Source organism: Neophocaena asiaeorientalis, unplaced genomic scaffold, assembly GCF_003031525.2.
Source record: "Neophocaena asiaeorientalis asiaeorientalis breed wild unplaced genomic scaffold, Neophocaena_asiaeorientalis_V1.1 scaffold43, whole genome shotgun sequence".
NCBI classification, from domain to species: Eukaryota; Metazoa; Chordata; class Mammalia; order Artiodactyla; family Phocoenidae; genus Neophocaena; species Neophocaena asiaeorientalis.
Window position 1 is genome coordinate 7,094,897 of NW_020173674.1, and position 13,244 is coordinate 7,108,140.

Genomic DNA, 13,244 nt, shown 5'->3' on the forward strand with positions numbered 1-13,244 from the left:
ATCAAAGCAGAGCTGCTCCTCCCCGGCCCCTCTCCCTCAAGGCTGGTGAGTGGGTGGGGACAGCAGCTGAGGAGAAATGCTGTTCCCCTTCTAAGGTGTTTCACCCCGAGGTCCAGCCAGAGCAGACCTGTTGTCCCAAGCACTTCAGCTTCTTGGGCTGGAGGGGTGGGCGAGTTTAATGAGTCCAAATGTTCTTCTGGCTGGTTGTGGGCACAGTATAAGCTTTCAGGAAGACAAGCTGGGAAGATGGAGCTATCAAGAAGGCAAGTTTTTTTTCCTGTTTTGTTTTGTTTTTTAGAATTAGCTGATTTTTTATTAATGAACAAAGCAAAACAAATACCGAAATACCTGCATGCATGTAGCTAGCAAGTGACCACAAGCTGTAGTGCATTTTTAGCTCCATTTATATGGAATTAAAGCTACAGTTGTTATACATCCTCCTACTTTAGTAAACAGCAGATTTTCGGTTTGTGTTAGTAGTTACAATGAGCTTCCTCATCAAAATTAGCAGGCTGACTCTGACATTCTGTTCCTTCCCGTCTCTTCCTTTTTTGTGTGTGGGCATAAAAGAAAAGTTTTATCTTTTTTTAAAAATTGAAGTATAGTTGATTTATTTCCTGTTTCTTTATCTTGTTTTCTCTTAACTAATATATTTACATAGTTTATTAGTTATTTCTTCTTTCCTAATTGGGCCAAAAGAAAAAACAATCTAGAACATTTTGAGTCTTTTTCAGATACAAGAGGACATTTAGCTATTTCTTCTTCTGTGAGTAATATTTAAGTATTCCTTTATTTTAAAGTCACTTTGTTGCTTTTTAAACCATCAAAAATGTATTGCATGTAGTATGGCTTGCTGTTAAATAGTAGTGTCTTGTTTGGCATATTGAATGAAAAATTATCTTTACAAGTTTGTTGGTTGAATTTCCTTTCAAACACTTCTTAGCTTTTACCTGAACATGAAACCAGGCAAAAGTTTGGGAAGAGAATAAACTGTCAACATCATGGTAAAACAGAGTTACAACATGGAAACCTTTGTTATGTGTCATTACAATTTCTCTGAAGAGGAATTCCCTGGTGGTCCAGTGGTTAGGACTCTGTGCTTCCACTGCAGGGGACGCGGGTTCGATCCCTGGTCGGGGAACTAAGATCCCACAAGCCGCGCATGTGGCCAAAAAAAAAAGAAGAAAAGTAAAAGAATTTCTCTGAATAGTTATGTTTCTGCAACAAGCAAGCATTTACCCCTTAAATGCCTGGACCCCAGGGGCCCCTGAGGTGGCTCTGCAGCTCGCTGACCCCTGCTTGGCTCTCCATGGCTGCTGCCCAGCTCTTCACTCCCCCCATCTCCCTGCCTGGCCTGTCTCTTGCTCGAAGATTAACGCCTTCCATGGAAAAGGTCAGGACCAGCCACATAATTTGCAAGGCTCAGTGCAAAGTGAAAATTCAGGGCTCCTCGTTCAGAAATGATTGAGAATTTCAAGATGGCGGCAGCAGAGCATTAACCCAAATGTGGGACCCTTCTGGGCGTGGGGTCCCAAGCAACTGCAAGGTTGCACACCCATGAAGTCAGCTGTGTTCACAGTCGTTCTCGCTAATGCCAGAGCCTTCCTTTGCTTGAAGCCAGCACTGGGCCAGGACCACGTGGGCTGGCTGCCCTTCTCCTGACTTGGGCGTCTCAGCTGCTTCATCTCGGCTTGATGGGTCTGTTTTATAATCCTCACTAAGTCTTTCGGAGATGGGAGGCTGGTCTGTGAGAGGGGAGGGGTGCTCTGGGAGCAGCCCCGGCTGGGGAACCAGGAGACCTGGCTGGGTTCTCTCTCCAGGTAAGGCTGGGTTGTGGCTAGGATTATATTACGACTGACCTTGGGTGGGTGCTTGATAAAGAGAGAAGTGGTCCTGGTGCCGGGAGCTGATGAAAGGCTGCCCTGAAGAGATAACAATGCTAGCATTATTTAAGGTTGGTTTTGTTTTGTTTTTTTGTACTTTGCACAGTCATCCTCTCTGGAAACTTTGTCTAGTAGTTGGAAATCACCCAGGAAAATCATATCCTTTATCCATTACCTTATCATTAAAAGTAATCAGGGGACTTCCCTGGTGGCGCAGTGTCTGCCTGCCAATTCAGGGGACAGGGGTTCGATCCCTGGTCTGGGACAATCCCACCTACCTTGGAGCAACTAAGCCCCTGCACCACAACTACTGAGCCTGCACTCTAGAGCCCACGAGCCACAGCTCCTGAAGCCTGCATGCCTAGAGCCCGTGCTCCACAACAAGAGAAGCCACTGCAATGAGAAGCCCACGCACCACAATGAAGAGTAGCCCCTGCTCCCCGAAACTAGAGAAAGCTTGCGCGCAGCAACAAAGACCCAACACAACCAAAAATTAAAATAAAATAAAATAAATAAATTTTTAAAAAAGTAATCAGGACTCATTAAAAGAGCTGCCTCCTTGCAAATGAAGGAGAATCTATGCCCAGTGCCCCTTCAACTTCCCAACAGTGATGATCCTGTGCTCTGAGACAGCTGGAGAGGAAGTATCTAGAGCAGGGTCATGGTGGAAATTTCTAGCTCTGTGCTGCTTGATACGGTAGCCACTAGTCACATGTAGCTACTGTGCACTTGGAATGTGGCTAGTGAAACCAAGGAACTACGTTTTAAATTTTATTTAATTTTAATTAATTTCAATCTCAGTAGCCACAGGGACCCTATAGCAATCACACTGGACAATGCAAACTAAATCTGGAGTCTAGATTCAGAACATCGTAACCCCAGACAACTTTAAAATATTTGTAAAGACCCAAATAATGTCCCAAAGTGGTTATATTAAACGTGTTGAGCAGGCAAAGAACAGTGCTGGGAACCAGAGGGAAGGCTGCAAAGCAACCCACAGCTCCTGCTTCCAGGAGCTTGTACTGACAAGGAGACAGGATATGGAACATGAACTAAGATGTAAAAGTTATAGAATCTGTGAGCTGATGGCATCTAAAATGGACTCAGTCCCTTTCCCACTGTGCTGTTCGACTCTGTTGTATAACAGGGACCAGCCTGCATCAGGATGAGGGTAATGGCATCAATGTCATCCACGAAGAGTCAGCAGGGACAGTGGGCCTTACGGCGGAGTAGGGATCTGCAAAATCTTCTCCTGCGTAAAACCATGTGAACACTGGCAAAAGATGTTAAAAATCAACTTTTCCAGAGCTCTGAAAATTCATCAAAATTAGTCAAAGGCTTGCAACAGATGCCCAACAGATTAGTCATTAAGGACGTGCAGAGCAAAACCGCAACGAGATACCACTTTACACCCACTAGGATGACCATAGTTTAAAAAATGGAAAATAACAAGTATTGGCAAGGATGTGAAGAAACTGGAACTCTCATACAGTGCTTTGCTGGTGGGAATGGAAAACGTTGCAGCCACTATGCAGTTGCTCAGAGTTACCTGATGACCCAGGAACTCCTCCCCTGGGTATATAACCAAAAGAATTGAAAACAGGCATTCGAACAAATACTTGTACACGAATGTTCGGAGCCACACTATTCACAATATCCTCAAAGTGGAGACAACTCAAACGACAGTTAATTGATGCATGGCTAAACAAAGTGCGGTTTATCCACGCAAAGGACTATTGTTTGGGCATCAAAAGGAATGACACACTGATACGTGCTACGACGAGGATAACCCTTGAAAGCATTATACAAAGTGAAAGAAACCAGACACAACAGACCAGATTTTATATGATTCCATCTATATGAAATATTCAAAATAGGCAAATCTATAGAAACAGAAAGTAGATAATTGATTGCCAGGTATTAGGAGAAGGGAGAAATGGGGAATGACTCCTAACGGGTACTGAGTCTCTTTTTGGAGGTGATGAAAATATCATAAAATTAGACAGTGGTGATGGTTGCACGACTCTGTGAATACACTAAAAACCACAGAATTATGAACCTTAAAAAAGTAAGCTTTATGATAGGTGAATTATACATCAGTAAAGCTGTTATTAAAAACCACCACATAAAGCTACCAATTAAAAAAACTAGTTTGTCCTTTAGCTTTTTTGTTTTGTTTTGTTGTTTGTTTTGGGGTTTTTTTTTGGCGGCTTGTGGGATCTTAGTTCCCCAACCAGGAAATGAACCCAGGCCCCAGCCACGAAAGTGCCGAGTCCTAACCACGGCACCGCCAGGGAACTTCCCTGTTTTATTTTTCATTATTTACTTTTTAAATTGTGATAAAATACACATAACATAAAATGGACCACTTTAAGCATTTTTAAGTGTACAATTCAGTGGCATAAGTACATTCATATTGTTGTACCACCGACATAACCATCCATCCACAGAAACTGAAACTCTGTACCCATTAAGCAATGACTGCCCATTCCTCCCTCCCCTCCAGCCCCTGGCAACCACCACTCTACTTTCCGCCTCTGTGAGTCTGACTAGTCTATGTACTTCCTATAGCTAGAATCATACAATATTTGTCCTTTTGCAACTGGCTTATTTCATTTAGCATAACGTCCTAAAGATTCATTCATGTTGTAGCATGGGTCAGAATTTCTTTCCTTTTTAAGACGAAATAATATTCCATTGTATGTACGTACCACATTTTGTTTATCTCTTCATCCATTGATGGACACTTGGGTTGCTTCCATGCTTTAGCTGTTGTGAGTAATGCTGCTATGACACTTGGTGTACACATGCATCTTCTTATCCCTGCTTTTAATTCTTTTGGGTGTATACCTAGAAGTGAAATGGCTGGCTGATATGGTAATTCTATTTTTAATTTTTTGAGGAACTGCCATACTGTTTTCCATGGTGGCTGCACCATTTTACATTCCCACCAGCAGTGCACAGGGTTCAAACTTCTTCACATCCTTGACAACCCTTGTTATTTGTGTGAAGTGGTATCTCATTGTGGTTTTGACTTGTATTTCCCTAACGATGAGTGCCTTAGTCAGTTCGGTCTACTATAACAGAGTAGCATAAGTTGGGTGGCTTAAAAAACAAACATTTAAAAAAAAAAAAAAAAACAAACATTTATTTCTTACAGTTCTGAAGGCTGGGAAGTTCAAGATCAAGGTGCCGAACTGGTGTCTGGTGAGAATCTTCTTCCTGGTTTGCAAGCGATGACCTTCTTACTGTGTCCTCACATGGGAGAGAGAGGTGAATCTTGTGGTCCTTCCTCTTTCTATTAGGGCTTTAATCCCTTCATAAGGGCCCTGCCTTCATGAACTAATCTAATTACCTCCCAGAGGCCCTACCTTCAAATAACATCACATTTAGGGGTAGGTTTTCAACATATGAACTTTGGGGAGGACACAAACATTCGGTCCATAGCATTTAGTGGTGCTGAACATCTTTCCATGTGCTTATCAGCTATTTGTACATCCTTGGAGAAATGTCTATTCAAGTACTTTGCCTGTTTTTTAAAAAAATTTATTTATTTATATTTTTGGCTGCGTTGGGTCTTTGTTGCTGTGCGTGGGCTTTCTCTAGTTGTGCCGAGCGGGGGCTACTCTTCGTTGCGGTGCGTGGGCTTCTCATTGCGGTGGCTTCTCTTGTTGCAGAGCACAGGCTCTAGGTGCACGGGCTTCAGTAGTCGTGGCTTGCGGGCTCTAGAGCACAGGCTCAGTAGTTGTGGCGCATGGGCTTAGTTGCTCCATGGCATGTGGGATCCTCCTGGACCAGGGCTGGAACCCGTGTCCCCTGCTTTGGCAGGCGGATTCTTAACCACTGCGCCACCAGGGAAGTCCACTTTGCCTGTTTTTGAATTGGGTTGTTTGTTTCTTGTAGTTGAGTTTTAGGAGTTCTCTTTAATCCCTTATCAGATATGTGATTTGCAAATACTTTCTCCCATCCTGTAGGTTGTCTTTACTCTGTTGATAGTGTCCTTTGATGCACAAAAGTTTTTCATTTTGATATGTCCTTTAGCTTTTAGGTTCAATTTACAAGCCTTATATAACTTATATAATTGTTAATTTAGTTAATGAAATTTACAGTTTAAATATTTTATAAATGTAAGCACTTAATTGCCTAACAAGTAGGATCTTAACAAGTTCTTAAGTAATTCTATAACTCTAACAAACTTAATTTATAGACATGATAAAACTTAAGTTTCTATTGTACATGTCAATACTGTCTACTATTAATTGGTCCATCTAATCCATTCGCTGCTTGTGTTCATTCTGACCTCCCTTCCCATCCTTCCCACCTGGCAGGATCACAACCCTTACAGATGTGGAAATTACACCCAGTGAGATTCTCAGTATCTTTCCTGTCTTTTGCCTGGCTCTCTTGTCATAGCTGTCAGGGTCCTTCTAATGACACCTGGATACAAATGATGCCTGGAAGGATGTGTACAAAATGTTAACGGTCATCATCTGTGGGTCATGAGACCACAGGTGATTTCTATTTTCTTCTCTAGATTTTTCTGCATTATCAGGGTTTCCCAAAACAATCATGAATCATTCATTTAATAAATATTTATTGAGTGACTGTTCTGTGTGTAGTACCACCCTTGGCTCTGGGGAGAACAAGGCAGTCATGGTCCTTGCCCTCACAGAGTTTACAATCTAACAGAAAAGGAAGACATTGAACACGAGGGACAAATGTGATGATGAAATGTGCTGTGGCTCTATTCTAATAGCATGTGTCCTAATCTGGAGGGGGCTTCTGGCCGGGGGTGGGGGGAGTGGAGTACTTCCTGGAGGGAGTGATACCTACCTGGGGCCTGAAGGGTGAGAAGGCATTAGCCAGGATAGAGGTGGGTGATGGAGGAGCGTGAGCCATCGATTCATCCCCTTCTCTTGCTGCCTTGGCTTCTAACCCTGACACACGTGTCCCTCCCCACTGCTGCCAGAGAGGTTTTTCCTAAAATGCAAATCTGCGCTCATCACTTATTTAAAACTCTTGACTGAAAAATCATAAAGAACTATGAACGGTACTTACCTCTGGGGAGAGAGACGGACAGGGGATATCTTTTTTTCATCTTGTGCCTTTCTGTGCCGTTTATACTTTCTAATTTGTACATGTACGACTTCTGCTTTTAAAATGTCAACAGGGGTCTTTTTGTTCAGGAGAGTCCTAGTTTATTTCCTGCTTAGTATTTCTTCATATTTTTCTTCACATCCTTCTCTGACTTGCCATTGCCATCTGGAGAAAAAGCCGGTTGTTTAGCACGGCAAAAATGATCTGCCCTCTCTCATCCCTCATTTCCCACTTTTTTTCAATCCCAGTCGATGCTCCAGTGTTTTAGTCAGGACCTATGCATGGGACATGACAGAAACGTGACTCATACTAGTTTATGCTCTTGGCTTGCTTTTTTCTCTGTTGGTTTCATTCTCACACTGGCTTTCTGTGTGCACTTGGCACTGCTCTACCTGTTCTGTGTCTATTTTCTCATTTAACTGCCCTATTAGGGTGTAGGCAAGGCTTATTAATCTCATTTCACGGAGGAGAGAGTCTAATTAGCTCCCCCAAGTTCTCACAGTTAGTAAGGGAGCTGGTAAGACTTGAACCAGGCAGTTTGCCTCCAGAGCATCCAGGACATTGGTCTCTTCCTGAAGACGTCTTGAGTCAGGACCCAGAGGATTCTCTTCCTCCCAACCCCAGTCGGGATTTCATAGAGTGAATCTGATTGGCCCTCCTTGCGTCACATGGCCTCCCTGCACCAATCCCTGGTGCTGAGGAAATGGCATATTCTGATTGGTCAGGCTGGCCATGGAGTCAGCCTCTTTTGAACTCTAAGGAATGAGTTTCCCACCTGGAAGTCGGGTGTTTAGTTACCTTCGCTCTGCAGTCATCCAGCCACAGGGTTCCATCTTGCATCTCCCAATATGCTTCACAGTCTCTCTTACTTCTCTGGCTTTGCCTATGCCATTTCCTCTTCCTGGGAATCTCCCCCCCATTCCCCACCAAGGTGATGCCAACTTCTAAAGGTTCAGGTCTCTCATTCATTTCCCGCAGGAAATTCCTTGTAACGCGCCAGGCAGGATCAGAGGCAAGCTGGGGTGGGATGGGGCTGTCAGGCCCGCAGTTCTCCTGTGACCATGCCATACCCCCTTTTTTTTGGCTGTGCAGCGCAGCACGCGAGGTCTTAGTTCCCCGAGTTCCCCGATCAGGGATGGAGCCCACAACCGCTGCAGCAAGAGCACGAAGTCTTAACCACTGGACCACCAGGGAAGTCCCGTGGCTGAGGCTTTCTGATCCATGAGTTTGAATGCAATGGAACCAAGCAAAGCAAGTCAAATTCCTTCCAGGGATTTGAAAATGTTAAGTGAAGAATCAGTGGCAGAAGATGCTCGGAGCTGCACCATCTACCGTAGGTCCCTAGAGAAAAGGCTGGAGCACTCCTGCCGAGCAGGCCTGGAGCTGCGCGGATCCTTTTGCCTTTTCTTCCACCCCGTGAACTCACCCAACAGCTGTCCAGAAAAACCTCCTCTGGGACTCAGTTTAGCCAGAGTCAGTTTCTGTTGCTTAAGACTGGAAGGATTTTAGTAGACAAGTGCCCCTTGCTCTGGTCATACCTGTGCACCCCTGTCGTACACCCTCAGAGCTGAATTACTTTCTCACTAGACTGGTTTCCCTGCATACGGTGTTATTGTCCCCATTTTACAGATGAAGTAAGCTAAGCTTAGAGAGGTTAAATGCCTTGCTCAAATTTACACACTTAGTGATAGCACTGGGACATATGGGTACCTGGAATAATGAGAAAAGAATGGTTTTATGGAAATACAGACCTGGGTTCAAATTACAACTCTGTCACTTACTGGCCATGTGACTTTTAGCCAGGAGAGGTATAAACTGAGCACTTCATAGGTATCAGGTACAGTGATTTGCATATATAATGTCATTTAACCCTTAAGATAATTTTGTTGGGTAGACCTTATTTTCCCTCAGTTTACAGATGAGGAGACTGAGAATCGGAGCAGTCAATTGACTTGCCCAAGATCGTGTAAGAAAAAACACTCTGAAAGAATTTACTTCTGACTGTGAAGAGAGAGTGGGGAATGGACAGAGTATGGGGAAGAAATTTTCACCTTTTTTTTTCAAACATTTTCCTCTCATGTTTGAGTTTTTACAACATGTGAATCTGGGGGTGGGTATAGATAAAAATGTCTGAATGATACGATTGTCACTCTATGAAGGCTTTAAGGTCAGGTGAAGTCTGGGAAGGAAATACCCTGACATAGCCACATTCGGAGTGTTGAGGGGAGTGTGGCAGCTGGCCTCCAAAATGTCTCCCAGAGATCTTCAACTCCTGGTACCCAAGACCACATGTCGATTCCTTTGACGTGACTCAGGACTAGCTTGTGTGATCGATAGAATGTGGCAGAAGCGTGTGCTTTCCGAGGCTAAGGTCATAAGATGCATTCTGGGTTCTACCTTGAACTCTGAATCATTCCTTCTAGAGGAAGCCAGTCGCCATTTTGTAAGGACACTTCAGCAGCCCTGTGGAGAGGCCTGTGTGGAGAGGAACTGAGGCCTCCTGCCAAAAGCCAGCTCCAACTTGCCAGCTATGTGGGTGAACTACCTTGGAAGTGGAACCTCCAAAGCCAGTCAAGCCTTTAGAGGACTGCAACCTCATGAAAGTTTCTGAGTTAGAACCACCCAGCTGAGTCCTTCTTGAATTCCTGACCACAGAAACCATCGGAAATAATAAATATTTATTAGTATTTTTAAGTCACCAAGTTTTGGAATGATTTGTTATGCAGCAATAGATAACTAATATGGGGGTGGGTGGAGTCGGGTAGAGATCATGGTCGATTATTTCACTCTGTTTTTGAGACTTCCCATGATGTCATGTAACTTCAAAAAACAGTGGTAAGGGCTTCCCTGATGGCACAGTGGTTAAGAACCCGCCTGCCAATGCAGAGGACACGGGTTCGAGCCCTGGCCTGGGAAGATCCCACATGCTGTGGAGCAACCAAGCCCGTGCACCACAACTACTGAGCCCACGTGCCATAACTACTGAAGCCCGCGCTCCACAACAAGAGAAGCCACTGTAATGAGAAGCCCACACACCGCAATGAAGAGTACCCCCGCTCACTGCAACCAGAGAAAGTCCGCGCACAGCAACGAAGACCCAACGCAGCCAAAAATAAAAATTAAAAAAAAAAATAAAAAAATTTTAAAAAGTGGTAAAAATCATTTAAAAGAAGAGGGAGGAACAGGCTATCTCTATACCTCTGTGTTTGTTCCAGTGCATCCCCAACTTTTTCTTTTTATGGAATTAGTAGAAAATATATTTGTTCATCCCACTGGGAGAAATTGAGGGATTGAGGGAGATTTGGGCTATTTCCATGGAGCACGGAGAAAACATTACATTGTCTTAGTATTTACTTTTTTACTAAAATCATAAAAAATGATGCAATGTATTAGGAAAGACATTTGAATTTGTATTATACTTGTCTCTAAAATCTTTTAAAATATTTTAATAGGAAAGTTGAGTTTGCTTCAGAACATAACTTTTTATATCAGGTTTTATGCTCAAGATGGCTGTGTGCAGTTCTTGTTTTTCATGATGAGTCTTTTGAATTCAAGAATTCTTCAAATTCTTGATAGTCACCATCAATGCAGAATTGCATTTGTACAGGTAGCTAGTAGCAAGTAACAGAAGATTATCATCTTTTTTCCTTGATGGATATTCTTAGCCATTAATTGATAATCGTTAATTTGCCATTAATCAGAATGTAGATAATTCTATCAGTTTAAATTGTTTTCTATGGTGAGATTATCTTTTAAATCCAATAGTTCTGCATCTTCTGTCATTAAGAACTGCAATGTTGGGCTTCCCTGGTGGAGCAGTGGTTGAGAGTCCGCCTGCCGATGCAGGGGACACGGGTTCGTGCCCCGGTCCGGGAAGATCCCACATGCCGCGGAGCGGCTGGGCCCGTGAGCCATGGCCGCTGAGCCTGCGCGTCCGGAGCCTCTGCTCCGCAACGGGAGAGGCCACAACAGTGAGAGGCCCGCGTACCGCAAAAAAAAAACAAACAAACAAAAACCCTGCAATGTTGAGATTTCTTAGGATATTGTTAATGGGTTTTTACTTTGATCAAATTTTTCACATCAATATTTCAAAACAATAGTGTAGGTTTTCCTCAAGCAGACCCAGATACTGCTTTTCTAGTCTTTTTAAAAAAATATTTATTTATTTTTATTTGGTTGTACCAGGTCTTAGTTGCAGCAGGCAGCCTCCTTAATTGTGGCTCACTGGCTCCTTAGTTGCAGCACGTGGGCTCCTTAGTTGTGGCATGTGAACTCTTAGTTGCGGCATGCATGTGGGATCTAGTTCCCTGACCAGGGATCGAACCCGGGTCCCCTGCATCGGCAGGGGAGAGCGGAGTCTTAACCACTGAGCAACCAGGGAAGTCCCTGCTTTTCTAGTCTTGATAATTCTTTAGAGTTCAGTTTTTAACAACTACACAACCCGAGTGAACAATTCTTTATGTCCGAATTCTGTTCTACATACTTTGTCAGAACATGCTGTAGCTTACTTTCATTTGACCTTTGCATTTTTCAGTATTAAACTCATCCAGCAGCTCAAAAATGTCAGCTAGTAGCTATCTTTCTACAAATCTGTAAAGCAAGAATCATTCACAAAATAATTTTTGAATTCTATTTTGCCCCTATTTCTTTCCTTTGGGCAGCCAACACATTACCATGAGATTAGGGAGGGGGCTGTGCTGATCCCAGTTCTTTTGCACAATGCTGGAAACAGGGACTGTTGCCGTGAGGACTTTTTAGAATGACTTCTTGGCATCAGTGATGCGCAACTTGGTCTAGGGTCAGACATGCACACAGGAGAGCCTGTGGGCTACAAAACAGGTTATTTCTTCCTACCACTGTAGCCCCAGCTGACCTGGTCTTTGTCCTTGGTGGAGAACCAGACCTCTGCTGAAAGGCTGAAAACCTATCCCTCTGCCCCTCACCTCTCCATGCTCCCTACCAGTGGGACGAGCTCCATGGGAGGTCACTGATTGGAGCCTTGGCTGCCTTCTGGGTCTTCCCACTTCACAGGCTTTGGGGAACTTCAGCATCACACAGATCCTTCCCTCACTCCAAGCCTCAAGAGGGGCTGCCCTGCGTCTGAGAAACGGCCTAATTGAATTCCTATAATTTTTTTCATTGTGTGCCTCATTCCCTTGATTACCAGAGAAAACCTGCTCAATGTAGATAATTTGGAGAAAAAAATTTTAAATATGAGGCAGCCAGGAAAAAAATAAAATATCACCTATACTTTGAGTCAACCACTGTCACCATTTTAATATATTGTTTTCTCTCTACCGAGTCTCTATTTCTTGACATAATTAGGAAAATATCATAAGTAATTATAATACACTGTTTAACGGCATACTGTAAACATTCCCCTTGCCATTAAAAACTCTTCATCAACATGGCTTTTAACTAACACACAATGTATCATAATTTATTTAAATTGTTCGATATTTGGAGAGTTCACATTTTTTTCTGGTACATTAAGCAGGATGATGAATATCCTTGTAAATAAACTTTGTCCGTATTTCAGCTTATTTTTTTAGGGCAGAGTCCAGGAAATGTCATTGCTGCTTAGAAGAATGTGAAAATGTTTCCAACTCATGATCTATAATGCCAAAGAAACTTCCAGAAAGGTTGCAGGAGTTTCCTCCTTGCTACCCGTACATCTCCTGCATTGACTATGCATTGACATTACTATGTTTGAAAATGTTTCCTTAAATATTTGAAACAGGGCATCTCCTGGTTTTAACTGCATTTCTCTGATTATGACTGATGTGGAATCTTTTCCTCTGTTTACTTCCTATTGGTATTGTCTCCTTTGTGAATGTTCTATTCTTACATAAAAGGATTTTTTTTGAACGGGGTTAGTCAGGTGCTCCTTTGCTACGCTGCTCCAACAAACTCGGGCATAAACCCAACTGGGTCACCGTGGCTGACCCCCAGACTACACCAGGCATTCAGACCATTCTGAAAACAGTATCTGGTCTCGTGATTAATGAAAGATCTTGGGGATGAGTAACTTGAACCCTAGAAACAGGCATTTTCTTTTCATCTTAATCTTTAACATCCCGAGCCTATGACCAGCACTCATAATTATTTGATGAGATTAGAAATTGAGGGCTTCCCTGGTGGCGCAGTGGTTGAGAGTCCGCGTGCCGATGCAGGGGACACGGGTTCGTGCCCCAGTCTGGGAAGATGCCACATGCCGTGGAGCGGCTGGGCCTGTGAGCCATGGCCGCTGAGCCTGTGCATCCG

At 43.4% G+C, this 13,244-nt stretch overlaps 1 long non-coding RNA gene across 1 annotated transcript; it reads left to right on the forward strand.

The window, feature by feature from the left end:
• Positions 1–6: 6 nt before the first annotated feature.
• Positions 7–9,932, forward strand: LOC112402418 (uncharacterized). The gene is made up of 3 exons (XR_003003701.1): positions 7–766; positions 5,044–5,156; positions 8,073–9,932. It is a non-coding gene; the product is annotated as an uncharacterized LOC112402418 (long non-coding RNA).
• Positions 9,933–13,244: the final 3,312 nt, after the last annotated feature.